The sequence below is a fragment of the Dreissena polymorpha genome, chromosome 1 (assembly GCF_020536995.1).
Source record: "Dreissena polymorpha isolate Duluth1 chromosome 1, UMN_Dpol_1.0, whole genome shotgun sequence".
Taxonomy (NCBI): domain Eukaryota; kingdom Metazoa; phylum Mollusca; class Bivalvia; order Myida; family Dreissenidae; genus Dreissena; species Dreissena polymorpha.
The window spans coordinates 188,223,214-188,242,218 of NC_068355.1; the positions used below are offsets into that span (position 1 = coordinate 188,223,214).

The following is a 19,005-nucleotide window of genomic DNA, read 5'->3' on the forward strand; positions in this document are numbered from 1 at the left end:
TATAATGACACAGTTTTAACTGTAATAAACTCGCCTTGAGAGATTTACACTGAGTTGTAATAGTGCTTACTCTCATTATTATCCCAATTTATGAAAATATTTTGTTTATTTCAAAACACATTTCAAACGCTTTTCACAGCGCCAATAAAACAGATAACCAAAAAACCGATCAACATCTCCCGGCCGAAACTAGTTCAGCCCGATAGGCAGTCGACGGCTGGTCAGCGTGCACTAGGTCTCTTCCGGGGGATAACTCTTGTGCGTCCGAAAGCAGCCCTTAAAGGGGCATACCCACTCACAGTCAAAAATGACTCGTAATAGGCTAAATAGGTTGCACCTGGCTCCGACCGTAATTAAAACTCCCCGTCGAAACTAGTTCAGCCCGACAGGCAGTCGACGGCTGGTAAGCGTGCACTAGGTTTCTTCCGGGGGATAACTGTTGTTCGTCCGAAAGGGGCTCTTAAAGGGGCATACCCGCTCACTGGGAAATGACGCATACAAGAAATAGTTTAAATAGGCTGCATGCACGGTGCCGACCGTAATTAAAACTCCCGGCCAAACTAGTTCAGCCCGATAGGCAGTCGACGGCTGGTCAGCGTGCACTAGGTCTCTTCCTGGGGATAACTCGTGTTCGTCCGAAAGGGGCCCGTAAAGAGGCATACCCACTCACAGGCAAAAATGGCGCGTAATAGGCTAAATAGGTTGCACCTGGCTCCGATCCTAATTAAAACTCCCGGCCGAAACTAGGTCAGCCCGACAGGCAGTCGACGGCTGGTCAGCGTGCACCAGGTCTCTTCCGGGGGGTAACTCTTGTTAGTCCGAAAGGGGTCCCTTAAAGGGGCATACCCACTCACAGGCAAAAATGGCGCGTAATGGGCTAAATAGGTTGATAGTTCAAAATTACAATGTTTTGTATTTCTTTACTAAATAAGGAAACACATTCTTTTGGGGTATTTCTAAAACAACATTGGCATAGTGATGTTATTTAAATGTATATCTTGATGCCAATCTATTGCAATATGAAATGAAACACTTACGAAAATTTCCCAATTTAAGGATAAAAATAAAATTTAACTTAAGATTCTTCTGGAATACGAACCCAGGTCTGTGCATGCATATTATCGAGAACCTGGCTTCTCTGGTCGCATTTGTCACGTGTTGCCGGAGAATGCTCTTCCACTGCATCTTTGAACAAAGGTCTCACTGCTCAAGTTCATATTAAGATACTCATTTAGATTGTTCCTATGAGGTTATCTGAATAAAGCACTGATAAATCATTGGCGTTCATAATCATTTGTAAGAAATCGCATCAGTCTATTCAGGAATACGTATTCGGCCAAGTGTCTACAAACATCTACAAGGAAGATTACACAGCTATCCAAAACATTAAAGCTTTCTTGCGTCAACACCTGTTTCGAGTGACTTAATATCTAACACTGCGTGTGAAAAGTCAGTGCTGGTAGACATTTACAATGACTATATGGGTGTAGTATCGTATCATGTTATGAGTATTCAATGGTCTAAGGGAAGTAATTATGCTATACCAATTACAATGATTATTATTAGAGTGGCATCCCCTGATATGCACATGTTTACAGGGCGCTTATTAGATTGTGGAACCTTCAATGGTGTCTCGTGTTGTTTTGTTTATGGTTATTTTAATCCAAGTAATCGGCCTCGAGCCGGGTTTGACACTAGAATGGGTTATACGCAACGCCTGTGCGCTACCTCAAGTCCTTTTATATCCGTTTGCATGCATGTATTCCAAAATTCATATCCGTAAAGTGATAAAGGTATAACCACTGCGTGGTATAACGTTCTAAGGGTAAGTGGGTTTAAACCTCCTGGATGTAACCCACTATTCAGTAGGTTTAAGAAATAAAACGTTTTTCGCTAGCGTCGTTCAGTGATTTGGTTGTCGAAAGTAAACCGTCGCATAAAAGACCTAGGTTGTTGTACACCATTATTTAATTTAGTTGTTGCTTTCCCATATACCACTTTCTTTCACGACAATACGGAACAATGTCATTTAAGACGATACCGTCACACTTGTCGGAGTTATACTCGAACCGCCACTGCTTGGTTTACTTGTCACAAATGGATATGATGCAGTGTAGCCCATGGCTGGATAGAACACATATTTATAGAATGAGTTTATACATAGTAAAGCCTTAAACACTACTATAACCATCTTACCACATCCTTCCAGTGAATATTACTATGGTGGATTTCAATGGAGAGTTACAAGCTGCGAGAAGTTATGACAAGTAGCGACTTTGAACAAAAACAGCAAACGTTCTATTTCATTTATAAACAATTCATTGTGCAATTATATCAGAAATATTTAAATATCCGCTTACTTGTTGCTAAATGAGTTAAATGGTATACAATAACTTTATGTGAATACACATTCGGGCGTAGTTTTGATCTCGGGGGTAATTTAACGGGTGAATAGTTTATATAAACTCCTAATATACAGCTAATGCACAGGCTATTTAGTACTTTATATTGCCCTTAATATGATGTAACATATCAATACTATTCTTATGCTCAGATCAATATGCGAAATTCTAAAATTCTTACTTTGCACTAACACCTGTGTATGCTCTAATTGTCAAGGTATCCGGCGGGTTTTTTACAAGTACATCAAGGTTTAAATTGTATGTGTAAATTGGTCATTAACGAAATAGCTTTTTAAACACGCTCTTAATAAATGCCTTACAATAATTTAATGGAATTTCATACCGTGAAAGCTTACTCGGTTCAATGCGATGGTCTAAAACAAGGTTATCCAAGTTTTAAAGCGTGATTATTAATTTAAGCTTATATTATTTTCCACTGTATTTTTTACGTGAGGTTGAACAATTACCGGCCGTTGGCATAATTAACGACACGCAACCCATTCTGTCAGTTATGTGTGGTAGAATAATTGTGGACAGTATTGAATCGATAACAATAATACGCCTTTCAAAAACGCGATTTCAATCGTCCGCGTGTATAACTATACAATAAAATCGTCATTATCTTGCCTATATAAATGGCTTCATTAACATTCTTTCAATCAATTCTGCTCTCCCCTGCGTGAATTAGATCAAGAACGTAATGACATCTATCATTGCCAGTATTCATTCTTCTCTTGTGTTTATCAATGTGGGGAACGACACCGGTACCTAATTTGGGCAGTTAGAGACACATGTTTTTGCGTGTCACAGTTACACCACACGGTGATCATTTAAGATTGTATTCTGATTGCCTTATAAATTGTTAACTTAAAGTGAACTATGGACAAACCGTCACCGAATGGTATCCTAATGCGCAAACAAATCAACGAAGATCGGAGAGACGCATAGTGCCGCTTCTTATCGATAGTTCACAGAGTTGTTTCTTGTTCTTTACGTTGTGATGTTTATTTTGCACTCAAAAGCACGTCAATGATAGTGATGAGGCAGTATCCAAACAATCAAATACAGCACAAATTGCAGATCTGATCCAGTTTTCTCGCAATTAAATAAGTAGGACAACTTATTTCATAGTCGACATTCCGTTTGTTTACAATCGGCGATTGCAGCGAGGATTTAACATACATCGTTAGACGGGGGGCATAACTTGTATTCTTCGTAATGTATATATGATATCCTCCATGTATATCTAACATGTTTGATTATCGTCAGTGGTTGATTACTTGCAAATATGTGTTGTTCTTCTAACACAGAGGTGTTCTTACAGCTCCAAATATTATATAAAAGTAATACTTATTGATTTAAGAGCTTTATATTATAAAAGTAAATTTCATTTTAAATATCAGTTTTTTCGGGCTAATATCAGAGGCGTATTTAGGTGGGGGGGCTAGGGGGCTAAAGCCCCCCCCCCCCCCCAGGCTGGGTGGCTAGACACGATTTTAAATAAAAAAAGAGCCCCTTACAGTTTCAATTTACTTGTGTATTTCCTGTCATATGTCCCGAATTAAGCCATAAACAGCTGTCGATTTGTGTGATTAGCCCCCAGGCATGTGTACAGACGATCTAACCTTCGTCAGCTTAAGTGCACGCTTCATTGACTGTAAGTAATAAACTGCGCTATTTGATTGGCTGAAGAAGATACATTCAACTAATGAAATTCATCCATACATTTAGCTATAGATAAATGTTTACAAATGGCTGCCGCATGAGACTTGTGAAAAACAATCTTTCAATTTGTAGCAATTAAAGAGTTTAGACGAACGCAATGGACAATCATTATTATTTTTTCGGTAATTTCTTTGATGAATTTAATCGGTATTAGCTCTTTAGAGTGATAATCCTTTTGAGTAACAAGTTATTGCCAGTGAAATTCAACTGCACACTTAATGAATGGCAATTATTTTTTTTTGTTTTGATTTGTTTGTTTTTTTACAAATCAGGCTAACTGCTTTGATGTTCATCCATAGTTTTTTAAATTAAAAAAGACTCAAAAATGATGAATTACTTTGCTATATGAAACTAAATCATTTTCTTAAAGCGTGACAACATCGAGGCAGCAACACCCGAATTAAACTACACAAAACACCTAACGACTCCCTTTGTTGACACTTTTGTGAACGAAATGGACACCCGATTCAGTTATTTGCAGACTAAGGCAGCCATGGGATTGAAGTTTATACATGAACAAATATGCTCCTCTCCTGTCAGTGCTAGTGACCTTGAATGGTTCAATGATGATCTCCCTTCCCCTCAGTCCCTCCCTGCCGAGTTGCACTTTATATGGCAGGCTAGGTGGAAAGGTGTACCCAACCCACCTACTTCCCTTCAGGGCTCTGATGCACATTGTGATTCCCAGCTGTACCCCACCATTTACACTGTTTTGTCCATATCATGTGTGTTCCCTGTCACATCATGCGAGTGTGAAAGGAGTATCAGTGCCCAAGGACTTGTTAAGACAAAACTAAGATCATCAATGGGTCAGGACAGGTTTTCCGCTGTGTGCCTGCTTTCCTTCATAGGGACATGGACATAAACATTTTAATGTTGTACCTAAGTTGACGTAGTAGGACATCCAACAAGGTTAAATAGGAGGTCCACCCATCTTACACCGTTAAAAAAGTTATGGATAAAGATAATGTCTCCCACCAATTTAGTGGTTTGAGAGACATTTGATTTACCCCTGTGTGTCTGTCTGTCCGTGTGTCTGTCACACTTGATGTGTGAACTCAAGTTCTTATTTATTTCACATGCACTTTTATCATGCAAAATGCTGATTAGATAGCAGGAAATCGCATCATTTCAAGGTGCAATTTAAAAAAAAAATCGACGACGGAAGGGGACACCCCTCCCGCACACTCCCCTGTTGAGCCCCCCCTCTGAAAATTTTCTTGATACGCCTCTGAATATTATCAACGACAACTACAAAATATATGTGAGTATGGCAAGGCTCACAGACTGTACGGGCGGATGAAATAAAACACTAAGTCAACATTTTGTACCGTTTTAGAGATGAATTCGACCTTCTTTTTTAATATAATACGTACCCTGATCTCAGAAATATCCGAGTATACTATAATCGCCACCGAAGTAAGTTCTAATGAATTGCACTATTTTGCAACAATTTTAGTGTTTTTTTATAAACTTTTGCTGTTAATATTTAAACAGAGCGTTTCATATGAGAAATATGTTTAGTCTAGATTACTTATAATGATGATGGTGATGATTGTGATGATTTAGATTAAAATGATGATAATAATGATGATGATCATGATGCTGATGATATAGATGGAGGTCGTGGTGGTGGTGGTAGTGGTGGTGTTGATGATGGTGGTGGTGGTGGTGTTGATGATGGTGGTGGTGGTAGTGCTGCTGCTACTGATGGTAATGATGATGATAATGATGATGATGATTATGATGATGGTGGTGGTGGTGGTGATGATGATGATAATGATGATGATGATGATAATGATGATGATGATGATGATGATGATGATGATGATGATGTTGATGATGATGATGATGATGATGATGATGATGATGATGATGATGATGATGATGATGATGATGATGATGATGATGATGATGATGATGATGATGATGATGATGATGATCATCATCATCATGATGATGATGATGATGATGATGATGATGACGATGACGACGTTGACGATGACGATGACGATGATGATGATGATGATGATGATGATGATGATGATGATGATGATGATGATGGTGATGGTGATGGTGATGATAATGATGATGATGATGATAATGATGATGATGATGATGATGATGATGATGATGATGATGATGATGATGATGATGATGATGATGATCATGATCATGATGATCATGATGATGATGATGATGATGATGATGATGATGATGATGAGGAGGAGGAGTAGGAGTATTTGGATGAGGAGGAGGATTTAGTATATTAGAGTAATATGATCGTATTCTGAAGTAACTTACAATTGTAGATTAATACGGGTGACAAATCGGTTATATATAAACGGTATGTAGATATGTTGTTATTAACGGGACCTTGGTTCTCCTTTATTTTTACATGGTATTGATGGCATACTGAGATAAACAGATTTGTGATTTGTGGTTGTATATGACACCCAGACAGGTTTATGTAGCACGTTGTATGGTATATAACGTTAATGTTGTATAATTGTATAATTATATAAATTAAGTTATTAAACTAATTGGAAACCGATTTTTGGATCTTATTTGGCATACAGACTAATAGCGTTCGAATTGATCCATTAATTTTTTTGTTCAAAGTCTCAATACAATTTTGTATTTACAATAACGGGCTTCACCAAAAAAATTATAATGTAATGATTGTGTATTATGTGTTTGTTATAAGGCACTAGTGAATTGGCAAAAATTGTATTTCGTAATATAATGACACAGTTTTAACTGTAATAAACTCGCCTTGAGAGATTTACACTGAGTTGTAATAGTGCTTACTCTCATTATTATCCCAATTTATGAAAATATTTTGTTTATTTCAAAACACATTTCAAACGCTTTTCACAGCGCCAATAAAACAGATAACCAAAAAACCGATCAACATCTCCCAACAAAGTGCGGGTTCATCGGCTTTTCAAAGTACATATCTTTAGTAAAAGAAATAATCGAACCGGCACGTCGATAATGCATTTAACGCAATGATGTTAGTGAAACTTAGTTTACAAAGTTACGATGTGTTGGTCGCATGGTAAAAAACTATGTAACTTTTGCTGTTTGGAGATAAAATTTTGGAAAAATATGGTCTTTTATGTTAAGTTGATTTCCGATGATAATGTAATTTGTAAGAATCATGTGATTGATTACATACTCGACATGAACAATTTAACGACACTTTATTGATAACGATATTATAATGTATACATACGTGTAAAGTATATTGTATAGTGTTATATTTATGCAATACATTAAATAAAGTGAGATTAAGTTTTTCGGTAATGAATTGTTTTTCGTACCCAACAATTGCATCATCAAGTAGGGGCTTCCTACAATGGGCGTTTCCGGCGCATCCCACAACGTATGTCACCGACACAGTTTATCAAGTTTGGCCTATAACTGAATGACTGCGTCATATCTGTTTCAATCATATCTATATAAAGAGTGCTGCCGCTTCTGTTTTTGGTGATGACAAAAGTTTTCCTTCTCGTTGCTCCTATAACGTAAAGAATATTGAAGGGTGTCTACAATTCCTTTCTAGTAAATCATTGACACCAAAATGTAAGGCATGTACTATTTCTATCATCCTCTGAGATGGAATCCATTTTTTCAAGGGTTGATTTAAGAGCATTTAATTTCAAGCAGGCAGTGAGCGCCAGCAGTGTGGTTTTGTTGGTGGTTCTGGACGTGCTGTTTGATTCTGACCACCTGCAATTTCTGAGAACAGCATTTGTCACACAAAAACATTTCGTATTGCAACTCGATTAAAACAAGGTTTTGTATTTTTGCCCGGTCATGAATATTCAAAAATACAAAATCATTATACTCATCTCTATAACTTTGTGCTTTCGCTGACGTCTGAAGTGGCGGTCTGCGCTGTAGTTTTTGTGTTACTGGACCGGCTAGAAGTGGGCTGTTGTGGGACGAAGCCTCATTTGACGTATAGGCAGTTTCTTACCACGTGTCCTGTGATGCGGCAAGCGAAGCACTGTCCCGAGGACGACCGGAAGTCGCTGTTGTTGGAGAAAACCTTATTGATAACGTCTTGACGCAGCCTCTCCGCTTAAATAATACTAATATTTTAAAACTAAAAATGAGTATAATAATTACTGTTACAAATATATAAAAACCACAACGTGCGTCGTCTCCGGTAAGCGGACCTCGAATGACGCTATACCCGCAAAAACTCACGAAAATATCTTGAATTAGTAAACACGCATGTTAATTGAACTGTGACGAAAAGAATAGCATTTCAGAAGCTATTTGATACTTATTTATTTAAAAACGAGGCACTATAAATTATTAAACTTCTTTGTAGTATACACCCCGTTAAAAAGAAAAAGGGGTACACCCGGATCCAAATGTACATATATCCTTGTTTTGATCGAGTTGCATACGAAATGTTTTTGTGTGACAAATGCTGTAGAATATGGTAAAGTGCATCGTTTTGATTCACTTTATTCGTTAGTTAATAACAATACTTAACGCAAGTAATAATATTTTATTATATCATACACGTATTAATTGCATTTGCAATCAATAATAAAACTATTATATTGAATTAATTTTATCAAGTTTAAACACATCAGCATGTAACACAACTTCTGACATAAGACACCACTTACATTCAATATAATGCATAAACCTGAATCAATCACAATCCATCTAAACTTAATACATTTATTTATTCCAAACAAGTGCTAATTTGCAGGTTTTTCACATTTTAAAATGTAAAAATATGTCGTATTTAGTTTATTAAATATAACATGTTAAAACCATGTTATGCACGTTACATGTAAAATGGCTGTGTATGATACACGCTATAAGATAACCTGATTCAATGCAAGTTGGCGATTGCGGACGCAGTATGTCATGATTCGGCGAACTGCAACTCAAAAATCAGTTCGAGAATGGTAGCTTTTCTGACATTTCCCAAAAACAAGCGAAAACAATGTACAGTTACAATATAGGTAAATGTTGAATGTGCATCAATTTATTTACATAACAATCAGCCAGTGCTCTCTGATGAACAAGGGGTAATAATTTTATCTGTAACAAGATGTTAATCTAAAAATTCATTTAAATATCCAATTAAGATTCATAGCAATACAATTAGTGAACTTTATATTTATAGTTCTTTAAATTCATCACGCTGGATTATTCATCGGCGAGAGTGGGTATGGCTACTCACTGCCTCTCATGACCTCATACCGTAGACCAGCCAATGCAGCTCGCGAGCGCTTTTATCGTCCACTGTGCAGAACGAGGGTTACACCGATTAAACAGTTGCAATGTGAAAGAACATGTTAGGTATTCTGGGGGAAATAAGAGCACATCCACAAAGGGACGTGAAAATCATATGTTAACGCATTATTTTACACAACATTGAAATACAAATGATATTTCAGAAGAAAATCAGATCTGGCCCGTTCACATCAATCAATGGAATAGATGATGTTAACAAGAATACTTTATGGCAGAACCGTGCGAACATTTCAGACAGATAGATACACTGCGATTTACATATAGGGGACGACATGTTCTCGGACCATTAACACTTTCAGCCGTTTTCGATCGATCTGATCCCAAACCTAAAAGAGGAAAGGGGAATAATATTTAAAGCTCAAGCAAAATCATAACATTTCCAAAACAGAACCCACAGCTGATCTGCAATAACTGTCAGACTATGTAATATGGTTGCAGAATTATCAATTTGTTAAGGCCTTACCAGAACTGGTCAAATTTTGTGGGACACTCTATATAGACTTCAGAAATGTGCAATCGGGGAATTGAACCGGCGTATACTGTAGTTAGGATTTTTGTTTTCACCCGACCAATGCACCATTCTTGTGTCGCTTTAAATTGATTTTCTATACCGTTTACACAAAAACAACCGTTTTATCAAGATGAATAACTTATCTAAGAATAATATTCGCTCTTTAAACATCAGTTATGCCGTATATGCATTCGTTTTAATGGTTTTGAAGAGGTTTGACAAATTAATATCGCACCATGCTATGCATATTTATCTTGATTAATCGTATTTACTTGTAAGAGCATTGGCGTTCTCAACAAAATATAATTAATTCGGAGTCATGTAACAGGTACATTATACGCGAATATCAATTGCTTTCGTTGTGTAAATGCTCAATATGCAAATTGCAATACGTTCTCATAAACCATCGCAATTTACCGGTTGAAGGTAACGGCGTATTGTGTTTTACGCGCGGAAATGTTTTTTTTTATTTATTGTTTACGCGATAGTGACGATCTGAAATGTCCGATAAAGCTCTATCATTCTTCTATAAGGTTTGTTTAACTGTAAAGAAAAGTCCGGTGGTCATGTTCTTATAACAACACCGATACATAAATATATAGCGTTGAAGACTTATAATGAAATAATAAGTTTTGAATCCTGCAAAATCTTTAAATTTGCATTTCTTGGTCTGCCTTCACGTTTTGTTTAAAAAGTAGCATACAATATGATAAATACCCTTACTTGTCTTATTGTATTGTTATCGAATCCAAGACTAACTATTTCAGACACAGAGACATGATGATTAAATATTATTATATAGGTCATTTCATAACAAGTCTTTTTTATATTATTATTACTGTGCGCTGACGAAATGGCCTCAATGATGCATTTTCCAATTCACATAACACACATAACGTTTTCATAATCATATTTAGTTGTCATAATTGTAATATTATTTTAAATACAAACCTTGTCTACAAACCAATCGCGGCGCAAGACATTTGTTTTAAAAGTAGTCTAGCGACCTTCTTCATTTGACACATGAGTTGACAGTTCGGTACTTGTTTGGGGTGTTTTAATACTTTTTCCTTAGTCCATCATATATTACCGCTATTACATGTACTTTAAAATAATTAATGAGTTCTATTGTCGGTATACACGGTCAGCGATGATGTTGAATTTCATATCATATAATACGATCGATTGTTTGTTTTTATTTAATATCTTTTAAAGTTGCCAGATCTACATACTTTACTTGGAAAAGCACTGTCAGTCTAAAAAGTATTGATATCAACGGCGACTTTGACATAATGTTCTTTACAAAATAAGAAATGGTTAAATTCCCCTATCTGATTTAACCCCTGTTCTATGCATATGATCGAAATCTCCCGCACCTGTCCTACTTGCTGTATGTTTGTCTTTGTTTTTATAGTGATATATAATGCTATTGAACACATCATCACACACAATTTGGTATAGAAATCCGGAAAGGAGGGTTATTAATTTGTCTAGGAGGGCAGTCTTTTGCATATTTAATTTGCAAGGCTTTTCAAAGCGTATTCTAACATTTTAAATGATCGTGAATACATCTATAACAATCAAACGTTTGCGTTGAAGCTTCCTTTGCTAATTACACCTCGAGCTTTTGTGAAAGCATTTCTTCGGAATAAATGAACTGTATGTGCCTTAATGTCCAGGAATTGTAAAAAAAAACACTTATGCCCCGTATCTATTTATTCTCCGGATTGTATTAAAAAAGGGTGGGGCATTCTTCAATTCCTTTCATAACATAAAACAATACATGCTTACCGAGTGGTTTGCCAATAAACAGTAAAATATTTAACAATGCTGACCTGTACAATATACTGGCTATATAAGCAAAGTATTGTTTCAAACTATGATTCTTTACAACTGAATGTAAAGGTGATATATTGGGATCAATTTATTTTTCAATTACCAGCTGTGCCATGTATTACAATTTACAGACTACGTGATAAAAATAGTGTTGTCCCTTGCTCGTTATTCTATCAGTAAAACGTGATTTGCTGCTGATTTGTCAATTCGCTGTCGATAATTCTTAGGAGATGAATTTAACGTTAGGCCCTGTGTCGTATAAAAAATTGCATCCAGTGTTTCTTCAATCAGGAAATTACGCTATGATCCTTTTTGTTTACATTATGTTCGACCGAATTCCTTTTGAATTTCAGACTTTTAAAGCCTAGGAGCGACGGATGAGTTGTGAACACTCACGATGGGCAACGAAGCTTCGAAACAGGAATCTAAAGAAGGTACTGTTGGCTTTATTCTTAACATAGACAATTTATATTAACAAGTCGTGTATCTGTCACAAATTATAGTTTTGACAGTTTATGTTGCGATTTTATTTTTGTGTCTACTGAAACAAAGGCCAATACGTGTCCAGTGGATTTGTCTAAAGCCACGGTCTTAATTCCAATTCATTCCATATACAGATACGTTTTAGGGACTTCAGTTTTCCTTACCAAATATAGGCAATTATATCAGTCACAACTTATCCAGATTAAACACGGAGTTGCACGCTATTTATACGATAGACAAAGAATATGCAAAATATAGATACACTAGTTCAATACGGTGCTACTATATAAACATTATTAAATAATCACGCATTCTCAATTTGCTAAAGAAAGGTATACATAGTACAGTACGAGTTTCCGCGTACCACATGTTCCTGCGTAACACTCTACACAAATTTTTAAAGTCATGGAAGATCGAAGCGAGTGGGCTTTAAGGTTTTTCATATGGATACTGTGACGTGTTTCATCACAGTGAATCAAACTGTTCCAAGAGCATACGCTTCTACACAATTGCTTAGTCTTTGTACTATTTATTTACTGGGTTCATTCATTTCGCTATCCTTGCGGTTAACGAAAGCTATAACACACCTACAATGATGCTGGCATGTTTGTATTCAGTTATTACTGTATTTTCTATTTTTTAAACTGCACTTTTTAGAGGGCACTGTTGTCCTTGTAGAAATCAAGGAAATCGCGTTTGTTAGAATTATTAAATAATATTTGTTCATAATTGTAATAATTGCCGTATACGCCTTATTTCGTTGCATTTAAATCTAAATTATCAACGTAAACATGTGTCAAAGATACCGATGCCCGAAAGACATTTGTTTAGAAAGAGACCAATCCACTAGGTATTCTTGACTAAAGACTATACCTCAGCCAAATCTGGTCGCAGTCAAAATGTGTTTCTTTACGATCATCGAAACATTAAGTTCATTCAACTTTGAAAATTTGAGCGAGGAAAAAGTATTCGTGTGGGACTTCTATATCCTGTAGTAGAAACAAAAACTAACTCGAATCTGCCAAATTCGTTCTTAACGATCACCTCAATATTCAGGTCATTCAATTGTATAATCTAACGTATTTTTTTAATTAGTACTTGAATATAAGTTAAAGGTCAAATGTCAATTTCATTACAAAAATGCTATTTTATAGATATGTATATTCTAAAACGATTGGAATCATCACGAGCAATTGCACAAGATAGTATGATACTCAAAACGATTATCTTGTTTTCCGTAAACTGCTCGGGTATTTCCGCCACCTATTTTGGTCATGACATCATTTTTACACAATGCACATGACACGGAAACTAGTCGATTGTTATTACGGATTGGAGCTTCAACACTTCACTTCACGATTAACCTCAAATTTGACATTGAATATAGTGCTATATTGTTAATTGTTCGTATTTTTTTTAATTGAAGAGTTTGTTGAACTGTGCATGACAAACGTTTCAACATGGTTTAGATGTTGCCTTTAGGTCCATGGAGTGTCCGGACAAAACTTCGAGCTACACGCACCGGATCTCATAACTTAGAATGCTTTATATATTTTTTGATATTGAGCGACTATAGTCTAAATGTAATAATAGAACTAGAAACACTGAAACGCAAAAGGTGGTTGGCATAACGCTGATCTATACAAATTATGTTGAAAATTACTGTAATTTCCACAATCATTTAAATCTTCAAAACATTTAACTCAATTGTATTATTTCTAATAAATATTATTTTAAAAACAACAACATAAGATTGTTTTTTCTATTTGCTTATAAAGCATTTGAAGTTATGAAATCAATGTGTCAAACATGAATATACACAAACAATATTTAGGTGAATTACTACTTGTAAAAACAAATTAACACCGTTTGATTATCATTGTTTAACCTTTTAAAGTAACCGAAACGGGTGTCATAAACATAAATGACCCAAAGTGCCCCCCAAGTTCCCAACATGTGGCGGATGTTTTTCCAGTAATAAAGCAAGAATAATGATGCTTTCACTTGTATATTGAACCTTGAACCTTGTAAAATACATGCAGTCCTATGTGTGTTTTTTTTTATCACTTTCTTCGCCTAAATAAATACATTTTATAATATAGAAGGAACAACAGACAAGTTTTTGCATATTTCTGATACTAATCAAATCAAATAACAAAAATGTTTGACATCATCATCATCATCATCATCATCATCATCATCATCATCATCATCATCATCATCATCATGATCATCATGATCATCATCATCATCATCATCATCATCATCATCATCATCATCATCATCATCATCATCATCATCATCATCATCATCATCATCATCCCTCGTATAGTATAGATAACCTGTATCTTTCTATATATTTTTTTAAAGGCTGACCTTGTAAACATGTTATATTACGATGATTTTAGTAACGGAACGATTAACTAAAATGTATTGGACAGTAACATAATTTTGAACCGCTCGTGCGCCTGTAAACCGTACCGGGCGATTTTTTAGTGGACAAAAAACCGTCCGATACAGTTAAGAAAACCGTCCGGGACGGTTTCCTGGCGTGAACTTTAGTACGGAATAGCGTTCTTTAACTAATTCAGAACATTTTTAATATAAAATCGCACGTTTGTGGAATCTTAAATATATACGCTTTAACGAAATATTCATTATGTTGCGTTTACAACAACTGGGCTAAATTTAATTAGCGAATATTCATAACGTGTGTGAGGTTAGCCAATTTAACCTATCTAGCCTATTAAGCCTATTTAGCCGGTAAAGTACATAGGTTGATACATACATCATTTTTAGACAATTAAGCCTATTAAGCTGAAATATTAAGTTAAGTAAGCCTATTTAGCAGGTTTGGTACATACTTTCAGAATATATTACACAAAATGAATATGATTGTGAATTATTCCCATGGCGAGTGGGTATGCACCTTAAAGGGCCCATTTCGGACAAACAAGAGTTTTCCCCCGGAAACGACCTAGTGCACGCTAAACTCCCGTCGGCTGCCTGTCGGGCTGATCTAGTTTCGGCCCGGGGTTTTAATTAGGGTCGGCGTCACGTACAGCCTATTTAGCGTATTATGCTCTATTGTCATATAGAGTGGGTATGCACCTTTAAGGGCACATTTCGGACAAACAAGAGTTATCCCTCGGAAGCGACCTAGTGCACGCTGAACACCCGTCGGCTGCCTGTCGGGCTAATCTAGTTTCGACCCGGGGTTTTAATTTGGGTCGGCGTCACGTACAGCATATTTTGCGTATTATGCTCTATTGTCATATAGAGTGGGTATGCACCTTTAAGGGCCCATTTCGGACAAACAAGAGCTATCCCCGGAAGCGACCTAGTGCACGCTGAACACCTGTCGGCTGCCTGTCGGGCTGATCTAGTTTCGGCTTGGGGTTTTAATTAGGCTAGGCGTCACGTACAGCCTATTTAGCGTATTATGCTATATTGTCATATTGAGTGAGTATGCACCTTTAAGGGCACATGTCTGACTTACAAGAGTTATCCCCCGGAAGCGACCTAGTGCACGCTGAACTCCCTTCGGCTGCCTGTCGGGCTGATATAGTTACGGCCCGGGTTTTTTATTTGGGTCGGCGTCACGTACAGCCTATTCAGCGTATTATGCTCTATTGTCATATAGAGTGGGTATGCACCTTTAAGAGCCCATTTTGGACAAACAAGAGTTATCCCCCGGAAACGACCTAGTGCACGCTAAACTCCCGTCGGCTGCCTAACGGGCTGATCTAGTTTCGGCCCGGGGTTTTAATTAGTGTAGGCGTCACGTACAGCCTATTTAACGTAATATGCTTTATTGTCTTATAGAGTGGGTATGCACCTTTAAGGGCCCATTTCGGACAAACAAGAGTTATCCCCCGAAAGGACATAGTGCACGCTGAACTCCCGTCGGCTGCCTGTCGGGCTAATCTAGTTTCGGCCCGGGGTTTTAATTTGGGTCGGCGTCACGTACAGCCTATTTAGCGTATTATGCTATATTGTCATATAAAGTGGGTATGCACCTTTAAGGGCCCATTTCGAACAAACAAGAGCTATCCCCCGGAAACGGCTTAGTGCACGCTGAACTCCCGTCGGCTGTCTGTCGAGCTGATCTAGTTTCGGACAGAGGTTTTAATTAGGGTAGGCGTCACGTACAGCCTATTAAGCGTATTATGCTCTATTGTCATATAGAGTGGGTATGCACCTTAAAGGGCCCATTTCGGACAAACAAGAGTTATCCCCCGAAAGCAACCTTATGCACGCTGAACTTCCGTAGGCTGCCTCTCGGGCTGATCTAGTTTCGGCCCGGGGTTTTAATTTGGGTCGGCGTCACGTACAGCCTATTTAACTTATTATGCTCTATTGTCATATAGAGTGGGTATGCACCTTTAAGGGTCCATTTCGGACAAACACGAGTTATCCCCCGGAAGCGACCTAGTGCACGCTGAACTCCCGTCAACTGCTTGTCGGGCTGATCTAGTTTCGGCCCGGGGTTTTAATTTGGGTCGGCGTCACCTACAGCCTATTTAAGCGTATGAATTATGCTCTTTTTAGCGAATTAGGCTCTCTTTACATGACGAGTTCACCTTTAAGGGCCCCTTTCGGACAATTAAGAGTTATCCCCGGGAGCGACCTAGTGCACACTTAAATCCCGTCGTGTGCCTGTCGGGCTGATCTAGATTCGGCCCAGGTTTTTTATTAGGGTCGGCGTCACCTACAGCCTATTTAGCGTATGTATTATGCTCTATTAAATGGCGAGTGGGAATGCATCTTTAAGGGCCCGTTTCGGACAAACAAGAATTATTCCCCGGAAGCGACGTAGTGCAAGCTAAACTCCCGTTGACTGCCTGTCGGGTTCATCTAGTTTCGGCCCGGGGTTTTAATTAGGGTCTGCGTAACCTAAAGACTATTTCGCGAATTAGGCTCTATGTACATGGCGAGTGGGTATGCACTTTTAAGGGCCCTTTCGGACAAACAAGAGTTATCCCCCTGTAGAGGCCTAGTGCACGCTGAACTCCAGTCAGCTGCCTGTCGGGCTGATCTAGTTTTGGCCCGGGGTTTTCATTAGGGTCGGCGTCACATCCAGCCTATTTAGCGTATGAATTATGCCCTATTAACATGGCGAGTGTGTATGCACCTTAAAGGGTCCTTTTTGGACAAACAAGAGTTATCCCCCGGAAGCGACCTAGCGCAAGCTGAACTCCCGTTGGCTTTCTGTCGGGCTGATGTATGTAAAACAAGTGACCTCCAGCGTTAGGCAAGTTTTGACATCAGGGGCATAATGTTAAATAGTTCGGTAGATTTTTTTATATTCTATATACTTAATGTGTAAGTCATGTGCATTGCGGTTTAAGTTTATCAGTTCAAGTTAAGTTTATAAGCCCTCGGGTCTAGGGGTTACTAGTTTTACTTAAACCAGTTTAATTCAGTAAGGGAGAAACCCGGTTTTAATATGTCTTCTATGGCAAATAAAAACATTGAACATATTTTCAAACAGTGTAACAATATAAAGAAGTGAAACTCCAGCTGCTAGAGCAGTATTGAATTTTCATTAAAAACAAGCATGAGTATAAAGCGAGAGCTAAGAATAACTAATATATATGGCGTTCTCTCCAAATTACTGTCATACACGGCATGTGCTCGAGTACTGTATTAACAGATATTGTTTTGCATTTTTTTGTTAAAGTTGTTTAAAGATCAGGAAAGCTGGCATAGAGACAAGAACAGGGAGAAAGTGGTCAGCCAGCCAGGCAGTGACCCAGGCAGAAAGTAGACTTAGGCAGAAAGACATTGTTGGAACAACCACTAGCGGGCGCCAAGGTCTTGGAATCTCAACATGTCCTAGATGGAGCCAAGCAGCCAGTGGGGAAAAAAGGAAAATTGTAGTAGATGAAGTGCGGAAGATGGAAGAAGAAGAGAGAAGATCTAGAGCAGTAGCCATGGGCTCACAGGGAGCATGGACAAAATGGGACACCACACCAAGGAAGATGACATGGGGCCAGATCTGGAAGTATGAGCCTTTGCGAATCAGCTTCTTACTGCGGTCGGTATATGATCTGCTACCCTCACCAGCTAACCTACACAGATGGGGAATGCAAGACAGCCCATCATGTCAACTGTGTAACCGAACTGGAAGCATGGAGCACATACTATCGGCATGCAGCACAGCACTCACGCAAGGCAGATATAGATGGCGCCATGACCAAGTGCTTCGAGATATGGCAGACATTCTTGAAAGACAGCGAATGAAGAAGAGAAAACAGCCACAGCCAAAAACCATCCACTTTGTCAAGGAAGGCCAGTCAGCACCTAAAGGCAAAAGAACAACATCTTCAGTACTTGACGAAGCTGACAATTGGAACATGGCTGTTGACCTACAGAAACAGCTTGTCTTTCCGGAGGTAGTACAAACCAATCTCAGACCCGAGATTGTCATCTGGTCCAACACTGCAAAGCACCTGGTGATGATTGAATTGACAATCCCATGGGAAACAAGGTGTGAAGAAGCCTACGAGAGGAAGAAAACCAAGTACTCTGATCTCATGGACCAATGCAGACAACAAGGATGGAGAACCTGGCTGTTCCCTGTTGAAATAGGAGCAAGGGGTTTCCCAGCCAATTCACTATGGAAGATGTTGGGCGCCATGGGACTCAAGGGCCATGAGAGAAGGACTGCTGTGGGCAGACTAGAACAATCAGCTGAAAGGGCATCCAGTTGGCTATGGTCTCGAAGGGATGAGAGGAGCTGGAAGCCAGTCA

The 19,005-nt window shown here is 38.1% G+C and overlaps 1 protein-coding gene across 2 annotated transcripts in view; it reads right to left on the bottom strand.

Moving 5' to 3' along the window:
- LOC127864285 (uncharacterized) overlaps positions 1-19,005 on the bottom strand; it is a 502,833-nt gene that overhangs the window by 258,591 nt on the left and 225,237 nt on the right. The gene's annotated exons all lie outside the window — the stretch shown is intronic.